At 35.2% G+C, this 13,602-nt stretch overlaps 1 long non-coding RNA gene across 1 annotated transcript in view; it reads right to left on the bottom strand.

Annotated features, from left to right (window-relative positions):
* LOC106509516 overlaps positions 1-13,589 on the bottom strand; it is a 355,979-nt gene extending 342,390 nt beyond the window's left edge. The window contains exon 1 of the long non-coding RNA XR_001307121.2: positions 13,481-13,589. This is a non-coding gene — a long non-coding RNA (uncharacterized LOC106509516). The remainder of the gene's footprint in view (positions 1-13,480) is intronic.

The following is a 13,602-nucleotide window of genomic DNA, read 5'->3' as shown; positions in this document are numbered from 1 at the left end:
TCAACTATTCAGTTAATTAAGTGGCTAAAATAAGTGCTTCTTGGAGGGGCAAAATCATTTCTTCTTAATAAAATAAAGGACCTAGTGAACCGCCCCCACTCTCCTGCTCTCTTAAACTGAGGGTACCAACTACAAACTGCAGCTACTTAAAAGGGCTTTTTAAATAGCCTGCTTATCTTCATCTTAGTGTTTTTCAAAATGTAGTCTGAACACCACAAATTAGAATCACCCAGACATCATTTGTCAGATTCCTCTGGGCATCACATCTGGCCATGCGTGCCTCTGCAAAAAAGTGCAGGAGTTGGGAAGAATCTAAGTAAATAAAATAATTAGCAAATGAGTCATTCCTGAGTCTTTCTAAGAAGTAAGAACCAATATAACAAGATCTCTGAACACCATTAAGTCTCCTTCAGTGAAATCTCTCTTGGGTTTCAGTTTCTTCCCCTGAGCCATGATCCGTTTCGACTACATGATTTCTCAATTCTATTCTAATTTTAAGTGTTCTAAAATCTTACTAAGTTAGATTACGACAAAAATAAACTAAATTTCTGTTAGCTAATGTCTAGATGACACACAGATATATAAACATATAAATGTTTAAGCAATATGGAAGTTATTCATACACACATTATAGATCTATTAAAATCCAAGAAACAGTAAACAGTTTTGAATATATCATTCTCAAAACTCTTCGCTGTTTCTAGTAAAATGACACAAAAACAGTGAAAAACCAAACAGAATACCTCAATGAAAACAAAAATTACTTTTCTTTACAGGTTCCTTTTCTTTAAAATCAAGGAAGAGAAATGTAACAAAATGATAGTCTATGAAACATACCATAATCAAAGAAAATATTTTAAATTATTTTCACAAATTTCCAGAGCAATTTGAGCTTTCTAAAATTTTTTACCCTGTTGAACCAGAGTACTTTAGCTCTATAAAATCTTTCATGAAGTTTGCCACAAAATTTCAAAATAACTACAGTTTCTTCAATAGAAATAAGAGGTGTTACTGTGACATTTTTTCCTGAGAACTTTAACAGGATTCAAATTATCTAATCTTTCTACTGTAAATAAACTTTTTTCTTGTTTCTAAAAGCAAAAATCAAGGAAAAAATAAGCTGGCTTTTCTCATTTATTTGGTCCCACAATCAAAACAAAATTTAGTCTCAAAATTATTTTTAAACACATTCATCCTTATAATTTTTAAGTGATTCCTAAAATATTTCTTGAAATAAAATTAATTGGCAATAAATGCAGGTCTCTATTTAAAGATTCCTTACTAGTTGTATTACCCCCATAGATCTGAAAGATACATTCCTTTCCAAGCTGATGATACCAAAAGTTACAACCTTTGCTATTACTGCCACCTGCTGTTGACTCTAAATCATTTTCCAGCACATAAAATTGAAATAAAAATAAATGGAATAGCATGGACAAATTGGTCTGGAAAACGAGCATCAAAACAGCTTTTAAAGACAATGTGTGTGCAAGCCACTAATAAAGCTTTTTCTGACAACCAAGTTATATCTACAATGTAATAAGCCTCTTATTATAAAAGAGGATCATAATGGTTAAAAAGGCATCTGAATACTTTTTGGTCACATTTGATTTAGGTATATTTATTTTTAAATTTTTATTATAGTGTATTTGACATGTTACATTATCTTCAAGTGTACAACATAGTGATTCAATATTTATATATAGTACGAACTGATCACTGTAGGTCTAGTAACCACCTGTGAAACTGAAATATATTTTATTTTGTGTGTGTGTGTGTGTGTGTGTTTAGGGCTGCACCCAGAGCACACGAAAGTCCCAGGCTAGGGGTCTAATCAGAGCTGCAGCTGCTGGCCTACACCACAGCCACAGCAATGCCAGATTCGAGCTACGCCTGCAACCTACACGACAGCTCACGGCAATGCTGGATCCTTAACCCACTGAGTGAGGCTTGGGATTGAACCCACATCCTCATGGATCCTAGCGGAATCCGTTACCAGTGAGCCACACGGGAACTCCTGAGGTCTATCTTCTACCAAAGCAATAACTATGTGACAAACATAGAATACAGTACAAAAAAATGAAAGTAATAAAGTTCTTCCAGAAAGAATTTAATGATTTCCTTTCAACTGAGTAATTATATCTAACAAATGAAGGAATAAGCATACATGTACAAAGATCTAAGCAACTGTGGCAAAAATTGGTGAATCTAGTTGAAGAATATATGGTATATCACTTTTCTATCCTTTCTTCCTTTCTTAGGTTTACAAAGTTTCTAAATGAAAAGTTAGAGAAAAAAATATAATGTTGTCAGGATTACTCCCTTTCTCTTGTTCTGTGTTTTCTTCTCTCCTTTTAAAAATTTATACATGGAGTTCCCATCGTCGCGCAGTGGTTAACGAATCCGACTAGGAACCATGAGGTTGCGGGTTCAATCCCTGGCCTTGCTCAGTGGGTTAAGGATCTGGTGTTGTTGTGAGCTGTGGTGTAGGTCACAGACGCAGTTCGGATCCAGCATTGCTGTGGCTCTGGTGTAGGTTGGCAGCTACAGCTCTGATTAGACCCCTAGCCTGGGAACCTCCATATGCCGCGGGAGCGGCCCAAGAAATGGCAAAAAGACAAAAATAAAAATTAAAAAAAAATTTTTTAAATAAAAATCTATACATACTTTTTATTTTATTTTTGTACATGGGTATTTCTCTCTGCTTTTCCAAGCATTAAAAATATAATATTTTTAATCTGTTTTACCACTGCAGCTTAAACTTTATGGAATTTAAGGAAACAATGAACTTATATTAAAAAATGTAATAAGTATTTTAAAGTCTGAGAAAGGCTGAAATACTTTTTTGTTTAAAGAATATGAATCTTTTTTTCCCCTTATTCTAGAGAAACATGATTTACAGCTACCTTGGTCTTAAGGGAGATGGCGAGTCATACAACTGGAGCAGTGACCTAACACTGCCTCTTGGGTAAAACAGGAACAAAGTGTATAAAAGAAAAAGAGCATACCAATACTTTTTTCTTTTACAGTTTAACAGCTTCAAAACTGTCATGTTAGTTGATTTTAAAGCTTTATCAGTGTACTTCCATTTTCCCTATCAAATATTTAAAAAAACAAAACAGAACTAATTTAAAACATATGCATGAGGTTTTTATTATTAAAAATTACGAAAATTTATTTTAAAGCTGCTTATTTTTTACCGAGAAATCTAACATTTGCACAATAGACAGCTATTGGGTTGTCTGTTGAACTCTCTGTGGATATCCCCAGACGTTTGACTCATCCATAGCGATTTAAAAACCATGACCCAAAAGTTCCCACTGTGGCTTAGAGGGTTACGAATCAGACTAGTATCCATGAGGATGTGGGTTCAATTCCTAGCCTTGCTCAGTGGGTTGAAGATTTGGCATTGTCATGAGCAGTTGTGTGGGTTGCAGAGGTCTCCAATCTGGCATTGCTGCGGCTGTGGCATAGGCCGGCAGCTGTATTATTTATTCAAAATATTGACTCATCTTCATAAATTCCCTCGCTAATGACTCTACCTATGTAAGAATATAATTTCTGCCACCACGTCTTAGGCTTGGCCATGCAACTTGCTTTGGCCAATCCAAAGTAAGTCCAAGGAACTTGATTCTGCTTGAAGAATGAGAAATTTTAATCTGTGAATTAGATTGTGTCCTTGGTAATGAAAAGATAAAGTTGGAAAAGTTAAGATCAAGAACAAATAAAAGGACAGTAGCTATAACACTAAAAATAATAGCTATTACATCCAGAATAGATCTTTGATACAGCAGAGTACTCCACAAGAATTCACCCCAAATTGTATATGTAGCACATATTTATTGTATCTTCTTAAGAATGAATATGTAAAAATGACAATGTAAAAGAAAAAGTTCCAAGCAATGACCTGTGCAAATGTATAACAACTACGCAAATACCAGTGAAAGAAACACACCTTAGATTGAGATTTGAATGCTAATGATAATTTCTTGCATGCCATTACTTGTATAAAGAAGAAATGTCATTTAAACAGAGAAATTTGAACTCGTGATTTGAGAAACCATTTACTAGCTGGAAAAAAGTATTTTTCCAAATTTAAATTATATTCAAAATCTTCAAGAAAGAATTGAATCACAAGATTCAGTTTAATTTAAATAATTTAAATTTGACATATTCAAATAACTCAGAGCTTTTAAATTTAAAGAAATAAAAAAGAAAATAACCCTATTCCCAATAGCAGAGAAAGGTGACAAAAATCCATTACTTTCAGGAGAAAAGAGTTAACCTTTCCAAGGAGACTATTTGACTCTTTAGAAAAACTAATTTGCCAAAAGTGAGCCAGGATTTTATGACTGGGTCCACTATGAAAAAGCAGGTCTTATGCATTTTATTCCACTTTTTTAAATGAGAAAATTCAGACAGGTTAAATATAGAAAAAGACCCCCTATACATTTATATCTAAATTTGCTGAAACACAAGTTTTCAACAGAATAGAAAGTTGGTTTTATCAATGTGTCACAGAAAAATGATTACTCAAAACAAACTTTCCTTGGCACTGTAAACTTCATAAAATAAACAGCAACTAGGAAATTACTACATTTTACCTTTCGAGAAGGCTAGTCAGGATCACGTACTTTTTTTTCAGAATATATCTGTTTATTTTCTAACAATATCAGTAAGCCCAAGAGAGCATCTACACACATTTCCAAGTTTCAGTAACAGTCAAAGTATTAAATAACTAATCCAGTATAATGCACTATTCCAAAACAGAGTCTTTGGCCAATATACCTCTTCAAAGAGATATTGTAATTGCTTCACTCCACTTTCAATGAACGATCTATAATGAAAGTTGCTTTTTAGGCTTAACCTAGAGCTGTGCCCTGTGGGAAATGATAGGTTTTTGTAAAATGTGTTACAGTTTACTAATAAGGATGCAGAAGAAGCACAACTGATGAACCAGCAAATCTGCTCTGACTTATTTGGTCTTTGCTGAATGAATTTGAATATCATCAAAATACATTATCCTTATCCATAACCTGCTTCCTATAATTCATTATATTCCCACACTCATTTCAAAAAGAACTTTAGGCACTTCAGTATTTCACATACCTGTGCTAGTCCTATGACATTACTTAAAAAAAAACACTTTTTTCTAAATGACAGAAATGAAGCTTTCGATAGAAAAAAATGTTATCAGGTGACTATTTAGGACCTGGAGAAAAACAGAGAGCATTTACATAGAAATATTTATATTTTATACAAATACATAATAAACAGAATTTCTCACCTAAAATAATGTAAAATTACTTTCCCTGAATACTTGAAATAATGAAGTAGATTAAAATTCTCATTTTACCAGTAATAGAATATTTTATCTTAAACACACCTGTTAATTCTTCCCTCTGTCCCTCCCCCACTCTCCCTCTCTTCCTTCCTTTCTTCTCTCTTTCCTTCCAGATTCATTCACAAATTCACTTAACTTATACTGAGAGTATATCACATGCTGGCATTCCGACTGCCTCTAAGGGCGCAAAGATGAAGAAAACAGTTGTTGCCCCAAAGGAGCTCCTAATCTTTTTTGAGTGTTTTAAAAAAATAAAAAGAACTATCTATACTATAAAACATTATGAAAAAGGTTTATTCAGAGTGCTCTGAAGCCAGACAAGGGGATATAATTTATAATTAGGTTGCCATGAGATGGCATAAGAACTTAGTTTTGACAATCAGGTAGGAATTACTCAAGAAGAGGCTGTATGAGTGAAGGGACTGTGAGGCAGGTGTTTCTAACAGAAGAAATAGAAAGAACTGACATGACACTGCCTCTGTAATTATTTACGTATGGGTGCAGCATATGTAGCAAATAGGGGAATAGTGGATTTCTCCAAAGTTGGATATATAAGACAAATACAAGAGTACAGGAAGAAAAAATTAGAACTTCTTTTAACAATTATTCTTACCACCTCATTTTTTCAAAATTCTGTTTTTTTTTTTACATATGTACTGTACACAATACTTTATGAAATCCTATACATATGTATGATTTATAAAGAGATAAATATATATATACCAGATAAATTTCCCCCCCAAAAAATGTAATTAATGGTATTGCAATTAAATAAGAAGAACCTCATATTCTATATTGTCCTGAAAGTGATGCATAGTAAAAAACAGTACTTTAAACAAATGAAGAAAACTAGATTTTAAAAGATCACTCTTTTAGGTGTATTCTCGGAGGTAAATTAGAAGAGATTTGAGACATGAAAAGCAATTGTGAAGCCTCTGTAGTAATCCCAATGAGAAGATTTTAAACAATAAGGGTAGCACAGTGAGAATGCCAAGGAGGAGGAAGAAGCTGCTTATAAGGGAAAAAAAAAAAAAAAAGATTATGAACTATAAATCAGATTGACTTACATCATTCATTAAATTTTGGTGCTTCCCAATTACGGGAAAATAATTTATACATTCTTCCAGAGTAGGCTTACACATCAAGTTATAACATGCTATTATCTTATTCGAGGTCATTAAAACTCAAAGACAAAATTATATTCTCATTTCATGACTAGGGCCAATATTTGAAAAGCAATATAATCACTGTCCTAGATATATCACTCCAGTTTTTCTCATGTAAGCTAAATTAAAATCTTGGTTACAAAAGATGGAGGGAAGGAAGGGAGGTCAGGGTTGGCAAGGGTGAGGGTGAAAGACACTGGCTGACATTAAGCTGAGATACTAAGATCAGGGACTGATTATCCTATTAGTGACAGAATAAAGATGGCATTGTGTTTCTTTTTTCTTTTCTTTCTTTCTTTTTTTTTTTTTTTTTTTTTTTTTTCGTCTTTTTAGGGCTGCACTCACAGCACACGGAGGTTTCCAGACTAGGGGTTTAATCAGAGCTGTAGCTGCTGGCCTACACCACAGCCACAGCAACACCAGACCAAGCCTTGTCTGTGACCTACACCACAGCTCCTGGCAATGCTGGATCCTTGACACACTGAGTGGGGCCAGGGATTGAACCTGCATCCTCATGGATACTAGTCAGATTCTTTTCCACTGAGCCACGACAGAAACTCTAGCATTGTGTTTCTGTTTTCCCTCTCTGTTTGACCAGATTCCATTGAGCAGGGACTTTTAAATAAATCTGCATCCAAATATATCACAGATTTCATTTGATAAGAAGAAACCAAGCAAAAGAGAATGAATGTATTTTAACAGTTATGTTTTATCCATTACAGTTTAAAGTTGTATTAACAAAATTAGCTTTATTTGAGTAATTGATCTTCATTAAGTACTATTCTCCATCAACATTTTAAGAACTTAGGAATTCCTATTGTGGCTCAGTGGTAATGAACCCAACTAGTATCCATGAAGATGCAGGTTTGATCTCTGGCCTCGCTCAGTGGGTTAAGAATCTGGAATTGCAGTGAGCTGTAGCGTAGGCTGCAGACGCAGCTTGGATACCCAGAACCCACGTTGCAGACCCACCTAAGAAGTTATCACATCGATGGTCCTGTTGCCAGTAAAGTTCCCTGTGATTTAAATTGGAAACATTTCCACTCATGGCAGATAATTTTTTAACTAGGACACAATGGAAAATTAGAAGATTATCACCAATGGCATTTTGTAATAGTTCCTTATCCTGGATTTCTATCTATTTCACATGGCCTTCAGTGACATAGCTTCTCTCTTAAATTACTAAAGCTTTCCCATGATTTGTCAATCATACTCATACTGGAACTGGCTAGACTAGATGTGGCAATAAGTGGATTTTCCAGGATTTTTCAGAAGAAATTAAAATATATATTTTCATATGAATGCTAAAAATCACCAATTAATATTGAAAGTCAGTTTTCTTTCTTAAAAATATATAAATGCTTTTTGGAATAAAAATTCTGGAAGTTTACTAGATTAAAATTGACAGTTCAATTCAGAGAATAAAAACAAATGACATCCTACAGATTCAAAAACTGTTTACTAATCATTTGAAATTTCATTCCTCTTTTTAATGTATTCTGAGAATACTGAAGCAATCAGCATTAACTTATTGTAAGGATAGCTTAGGAGGCAACAGAAATCCTCTTTGGAAGACTGAAATCAGACAAGGTGGGAACAGCTGACAGAGCACTACTGGCACACTTTGTTTATAGAAATAACAGGTAAGGTGCCCTCTAATCAGAGTAAAGTCATCCCAGTTTTTCATTCCAAAATTCCAGATTTACTTCCGAACTAACCCTATATGGGGCTGAAAAACTGGATATATCCACCTCCAGCAGTAAATTACCTGACATGTGAACATATAACATGTGCCTTTAAATATAGCACTAAATTACCCATCTTCCATAGAGATAGAATGGACTCTGATTCACAGAGCAGGTAACAAACCTAGGGCTCTCAATCATGGCTGAAGGAATTTACGTGCACTGCAGACATTAACTCTCTGTAGAAGGTCATCGCTTCACAGCCTGGGAAATAATCCCTGCCAGCTGATTTGCAAAGTGCCTGAGGCATCGCTCCTGAGAGGCATAACTCCTCTTCTTTCAAGGCTAGAGGTCAGAGCCATGATCACAGCTCAGTCAAATTTAAAGGAAAAAGTATCTGGGGTCAAAAATATCCTAAGGAAAAATAGAAGACTAAAACTAAAAAAAATATATTGTGTTCCCCTGGGCTTTAGAATGATGATGGAAAAACCTGTTGCAGAATATTAAACTTAGATTTTTTTCATCTGATAGCTTCAAAATAACTAAACTAAACTGAATACAGAATCTGATGAATGTCATGCTGCAATCAGTTTTGAGGACATTTTTAAATGCTACAAATCCATTTAAATCCTCATCAGCCTAGACATTCTAAAAAGTAAAATAAAATCAAGTTTAAGTGACTTAAACATGAAATGTGAGCAGCGGCTCAATGATTAAATTACTGCATCAATTAACTTGAGTACACAGAAAGAAGGCTGCTCTTTCAAGCAATGTTAATTCTGCCTCTGATCAGACAAGACTCCTCCTCACATCATGGTTGCTGCTTCATAAAACACAACTCATGCAGCAAAAAGGGAAAGATGATTTGTAAATAAGAAAAGACTACTGTATGAGAATTCTTTACAAAATACATAAACTAAATTGATGTTTATGTGAAAAATACAGTCATTTCCATATACTTCTAACAATGGAAAACTCTAAAAATTGTTTTTGAAAATCATAAGACAAATGAAATCACCATTAAACTCAACGAGAGTGACTTGGTACCCATAAAAATCATAAATGAGCACATTTAAAGATTAAAGCCATTTTTGGATGTACACATCACAAAGGGTAAAGTGTTTTATTTTGGTCATCTCTTCCAACTGCTATTACATGCTGTCATTTTCAGTAAGAGAAATGTATTTGCAAAAGCAGAGTGAGCACAAGAGGCCTTAAATCAGACAAGCTGGGGACCGTTGATGGAGCACTGACTGCACACTGCCTACCAAGGCCCTTGAATATCAGGATTTTATGCTGTGTTTTTCTGACTTATCTGACACATAGTGGATTCTTAAATACCTCCTTAAAATCTGGACTACTAACCTACTTTTACCTCTAAGTTTGCTCCTGCTCTTTTAAGGGTCTAAGTTCTTCCCAGAAAAGGAGGAAAGGAAGAAGCCCTGACAAACATATTCTGTCCTTCCATTGTTCCTGGCCCTTTAAAACCCAGTTCAGAAGTCACCTCATCACTGTTTTCTGTATTATTCAGAACAGATTTGTTATGGTAAGGTAGCTATTTAACTTCGAAATCTCAGGGGCTCACACCAAAAAAAAATTTATTGCTTGCTTATACGAAGTCCACTGCAAATCTGGCAGCTCTCCACACACAGTAGCTCCCTCCCTACTGTTAATGCCAGTCCTATATCCTAGTGAATTAGGCATCTTAACAAGCCACACCCATGTTTCCAAGTTTCTTCTTTCTTTTTTTTCTGCTTTTTGGGGCTTATGGAAGTTCCCATGCTAGGGGTTGAATCTGAGCCACAGCAACACAGGATACAAGCCACATCTACATGCCAATCAAAATTTCAGGCACTGAACTGCAATAACAATGATTCTAACATACACAACAAAAAAACAGCATGTTCTAAAATGAGTGACAATGGTGATTTATTTAATGATGGTTAATGATTTTTCTCAAGTTATACAAAGGAAGCTATATACCATACAATATAAGTTATGAATTGAAAGGGGGAAGAAAATCCTTGCCATAGTTTAGCTTTGTCCAGAAGCAAACCCTGTGCAAGGATTCACATGCAATTGGTTATCTAGGAGGAAATGAGACAGGGAAGGAAAGGCAGGCAAAAAAGGGCAGGTTATTAATTAAGTGTAAACTGTGGGTAAAAAGAACCAAATTCCACTGGAGGAATCTGGCAGCCAGTCTAGATAGTGTAGTCAGTGTATTCAAAGAGTGAGAAAGGCTGAGGTATTTATACATTCACTACATCAGTCATTAGCTGAAAGGGTTGCTCCCAGGCAGTACTACTTATCTGGCATTGCTGATTTGTGGAGCAGGATGACAAGGAGGGCTCTGGTGGCCAGAAATAGCCCTCAGGCAAAGAAATACAGCTGCTCAAAATTGGAAGAAGGGCAAGCATACACTTAAGTGGCAAGAACAATGAATGCTGGTGGTAAAAAAATAATCATATGGTCAGAAATGTCCTAGAAGAATCACAAGAAGAGGGACTTGAGCTAGGATTTCAGAAACGGGTTGGATTGGGTTAAGGAATAACATTTAAGTTAGGAAAAGTGGCATGAGCAAAAGTACTGAGGTAAGAAAGAATAAGAGGTATCCTATGTCAGTTATAAGCCAGTTTCAAAGGATTAGAGAGATATTTTACACAGAATATTCTTGGGAAAATATGGCAAATATATATATATATATTGGGTCTATATTAGGGATGGTATCTAATGTTAGGCTAAAGAATTCTTTTGCTCTTAAGTTTTGAGTAACCTCTAAGTTTCTGCATGGAGAAACAATAAAATGAAAATATTATGGCATTAATATCTTTGTTGGCACCATTACTGTCCTTGGACTATGAATCCCTATTGGATAGGATCTGTATATATTCAAATTCCCTAAAAAAAGGTTTACATTCAGGAGTTCCCATTGCAGCTCAGTGGAAATGAATATGACAAGTATCCATGAGGATGCAGGTTGGGTCCCTGGCCTTGCTAAGTGGGTCAAGGATCCTGCGTTGCAGCGAGCTGTGGTATAGGGCACAGATGTGACCTGGATCCCATGTTGCTGTGGCTGTGGCTTAGGTCAGCAGCTGTAGCTCTGATTCAACCCCTAGTCTGGGAACTTCCATATGCTGCAGGAGCAGCCATAAAAAAGCAAAAAAAAAAAAAAAGTAAAATATGCAGAAAAATAGTAAGCACCCCATTAGCAATGAGCACCCAAAGTACAAAGGCTATGGTATCTAAATACCATTTCCTATTAAAAGGAACCACTGCTCCTTGGAGAAAGGGCTGATCCCAAGTCTGTGCAGAATATTTACAACATGAGTCTAAAATATTTTGTTACGCCATAAAGGAAGTAAATTATCAAATGTTATAGTGGCCTCATCAATAGAAGTCAGGAGCCCATTTTAGAGAGTTCCCACTGGCCAAAGAAAAAATTTGAGCATTAAAATGAATATTATATAAATATATTAAAATGTTAACACCCATGAATCCATTAATATATATGAAAGATATGAAGAAACTAACTCATTCTGAAAACTAGGGAAAAAAGGGGGAAAAACACACATTTATCCTACTCTTCCTATAAAAACTGTAGAAATAAATGAGGTATTGTTTTATTATAAAAGAATTTTTGTTAGTAAATGAAGAATGAATGATCAAATAAGAATAGTACCATTTTGCAACTCCTAGTGAAATACTGGACATAGGTTGTAATCACCAATGGCTACTAAAACTATTAGATGAGAAGGAAAATTTGTTATAATAAATTTGATCAAGTTGACAACATCTGAACCCAGTAACTAATCATAAATGACAGAAAGATAACCAGATAGTGTATTGCTCTTCAGGTAATACAATAGGAAGTAAACAGTAATAGCTATGAAGTCTTTTCAGGGAAAAAACAAAAAATTCTTAATTTGAATAATCCTGAATATTTAACTACTAGTCACAAAAAAAAAAAAAGAGGAAAGGACATCATAGATTATAGGTATCCAATAGGTATCCAAAAACTTGCAAAATTCTACAGAATCACTATTTTTTAACAAACTGCAATGAAAAAATTAAAGGGGAACCTACAGACTGAAAAAAATCAAATGTAATGTAGAAACAGTGTTTAGGTCTTGATTTGAGCAAATCAACTGTAAATCAGAATAAAGCTTAAGACAATTAAATTTGATATTGAATGCCCTTTATGATATTACAGTATTGTTAAAATATTAGGTGTATTAATCATGTTGCAGTTATGTTCGTTTTAAAATCCCTTTTATATTTGATATTCATAATTCCAGAAAGCTTATTCTTAAATATATATCGATAAAATAGTATTGTGCCTGCCTGGAGCTTTCTTCAAAAATCTCCGAAAGACTAGGAGGAAGACTATATATTAACCACTGTCTAGTCTACACTAGTTGATTAATACAGGTGAGTTCATTAATATATTTTAAGATACGTTTGAATACAAAGATTGGGTATTCCAAGTTAACCATACTTAGTGTTTCTGACCTCCTTCTCATCGCCGAAATCATTAAAGAATGAAGACAACTACTCACGGAAAGAAGCACAGAACAAAGTTGGAAAAAATACTTATGAAAGTACAATGTCGGCAGGTACATAATGTCACTTCGAAAATACGAAATTTATTTCCGACGCTTAAAATGAGGCCAAGAAGCAGTGGCCAACCTTTAAACTCCTTAACTGTCACTGAATGACAAGGGTGCAGTTTAGTAAATAAAAAAATCCCTGGTCTGACGGGTAGAAGACCACCAACACCGAACTTTCTAACTAGGGACTCTATAGGTGTGGGGGCATAAAAGCGCGGAAAATTAAATAATAAAAAACAGCAATAATAATAATTGCGTTGTGTGTACTAGCTGTCGATTTCGCATTGTTCTAAGGGCTTTGCATACATTATCCTATTCAAAGTTCGTAACAACCCAAGGAAGTGTGGGCAATTGATAAATACCTTTTAAAGGACTCCTGAAAGAGGTAGGCATCCGCACATGTTATCATTTCTCAGATGAGGAGACTGAGGTTCAGAGACCAACAACTTGTTTAAGGTCATATACTGGAATGACTTGGTCCGGCCGATATTCTCTACTTACTTAACACTGAAGAATGCTTTGAATACTCCAACGCGTTGACCTATATCCACGATTAGCCTGGTGGGTGTGAAATTTTGGAGAATTTGAAACCGTTTCCACAGACCTATAGTTTTTCACCGCTCTACACACCTCGGTCTCATTCTGATAAAAACCAAATCAAAACAGCCCTTCACTCACCGCCAGGAAGCGGGTCCTCCCAACTGGGAGCTCCAGCCCCAGGGTTCCCCACCGCCACCACCCCGGAGCCTCGCGCCTTCTGGAATCTTGGAGTCTGCGACCTGCAAACTACATCTCCCATA

Source organism: Sus scrofa, chromosome 2 (assembly GCF_000003025.6).
Source record: "Sus scrofa isolate TJ Tabasco breed Duroc chromosome 2, Sscrofa11.1, whole genome shotgun sequence".
NCBI lineage: Eukaryota > Metazoa > Chordata > Mammalia > Artiodactyla > Suidae > Sus > Sus scrofa.
This window is presented reverse-complemented; position numbering and strand designations above follow the sequence as displayed.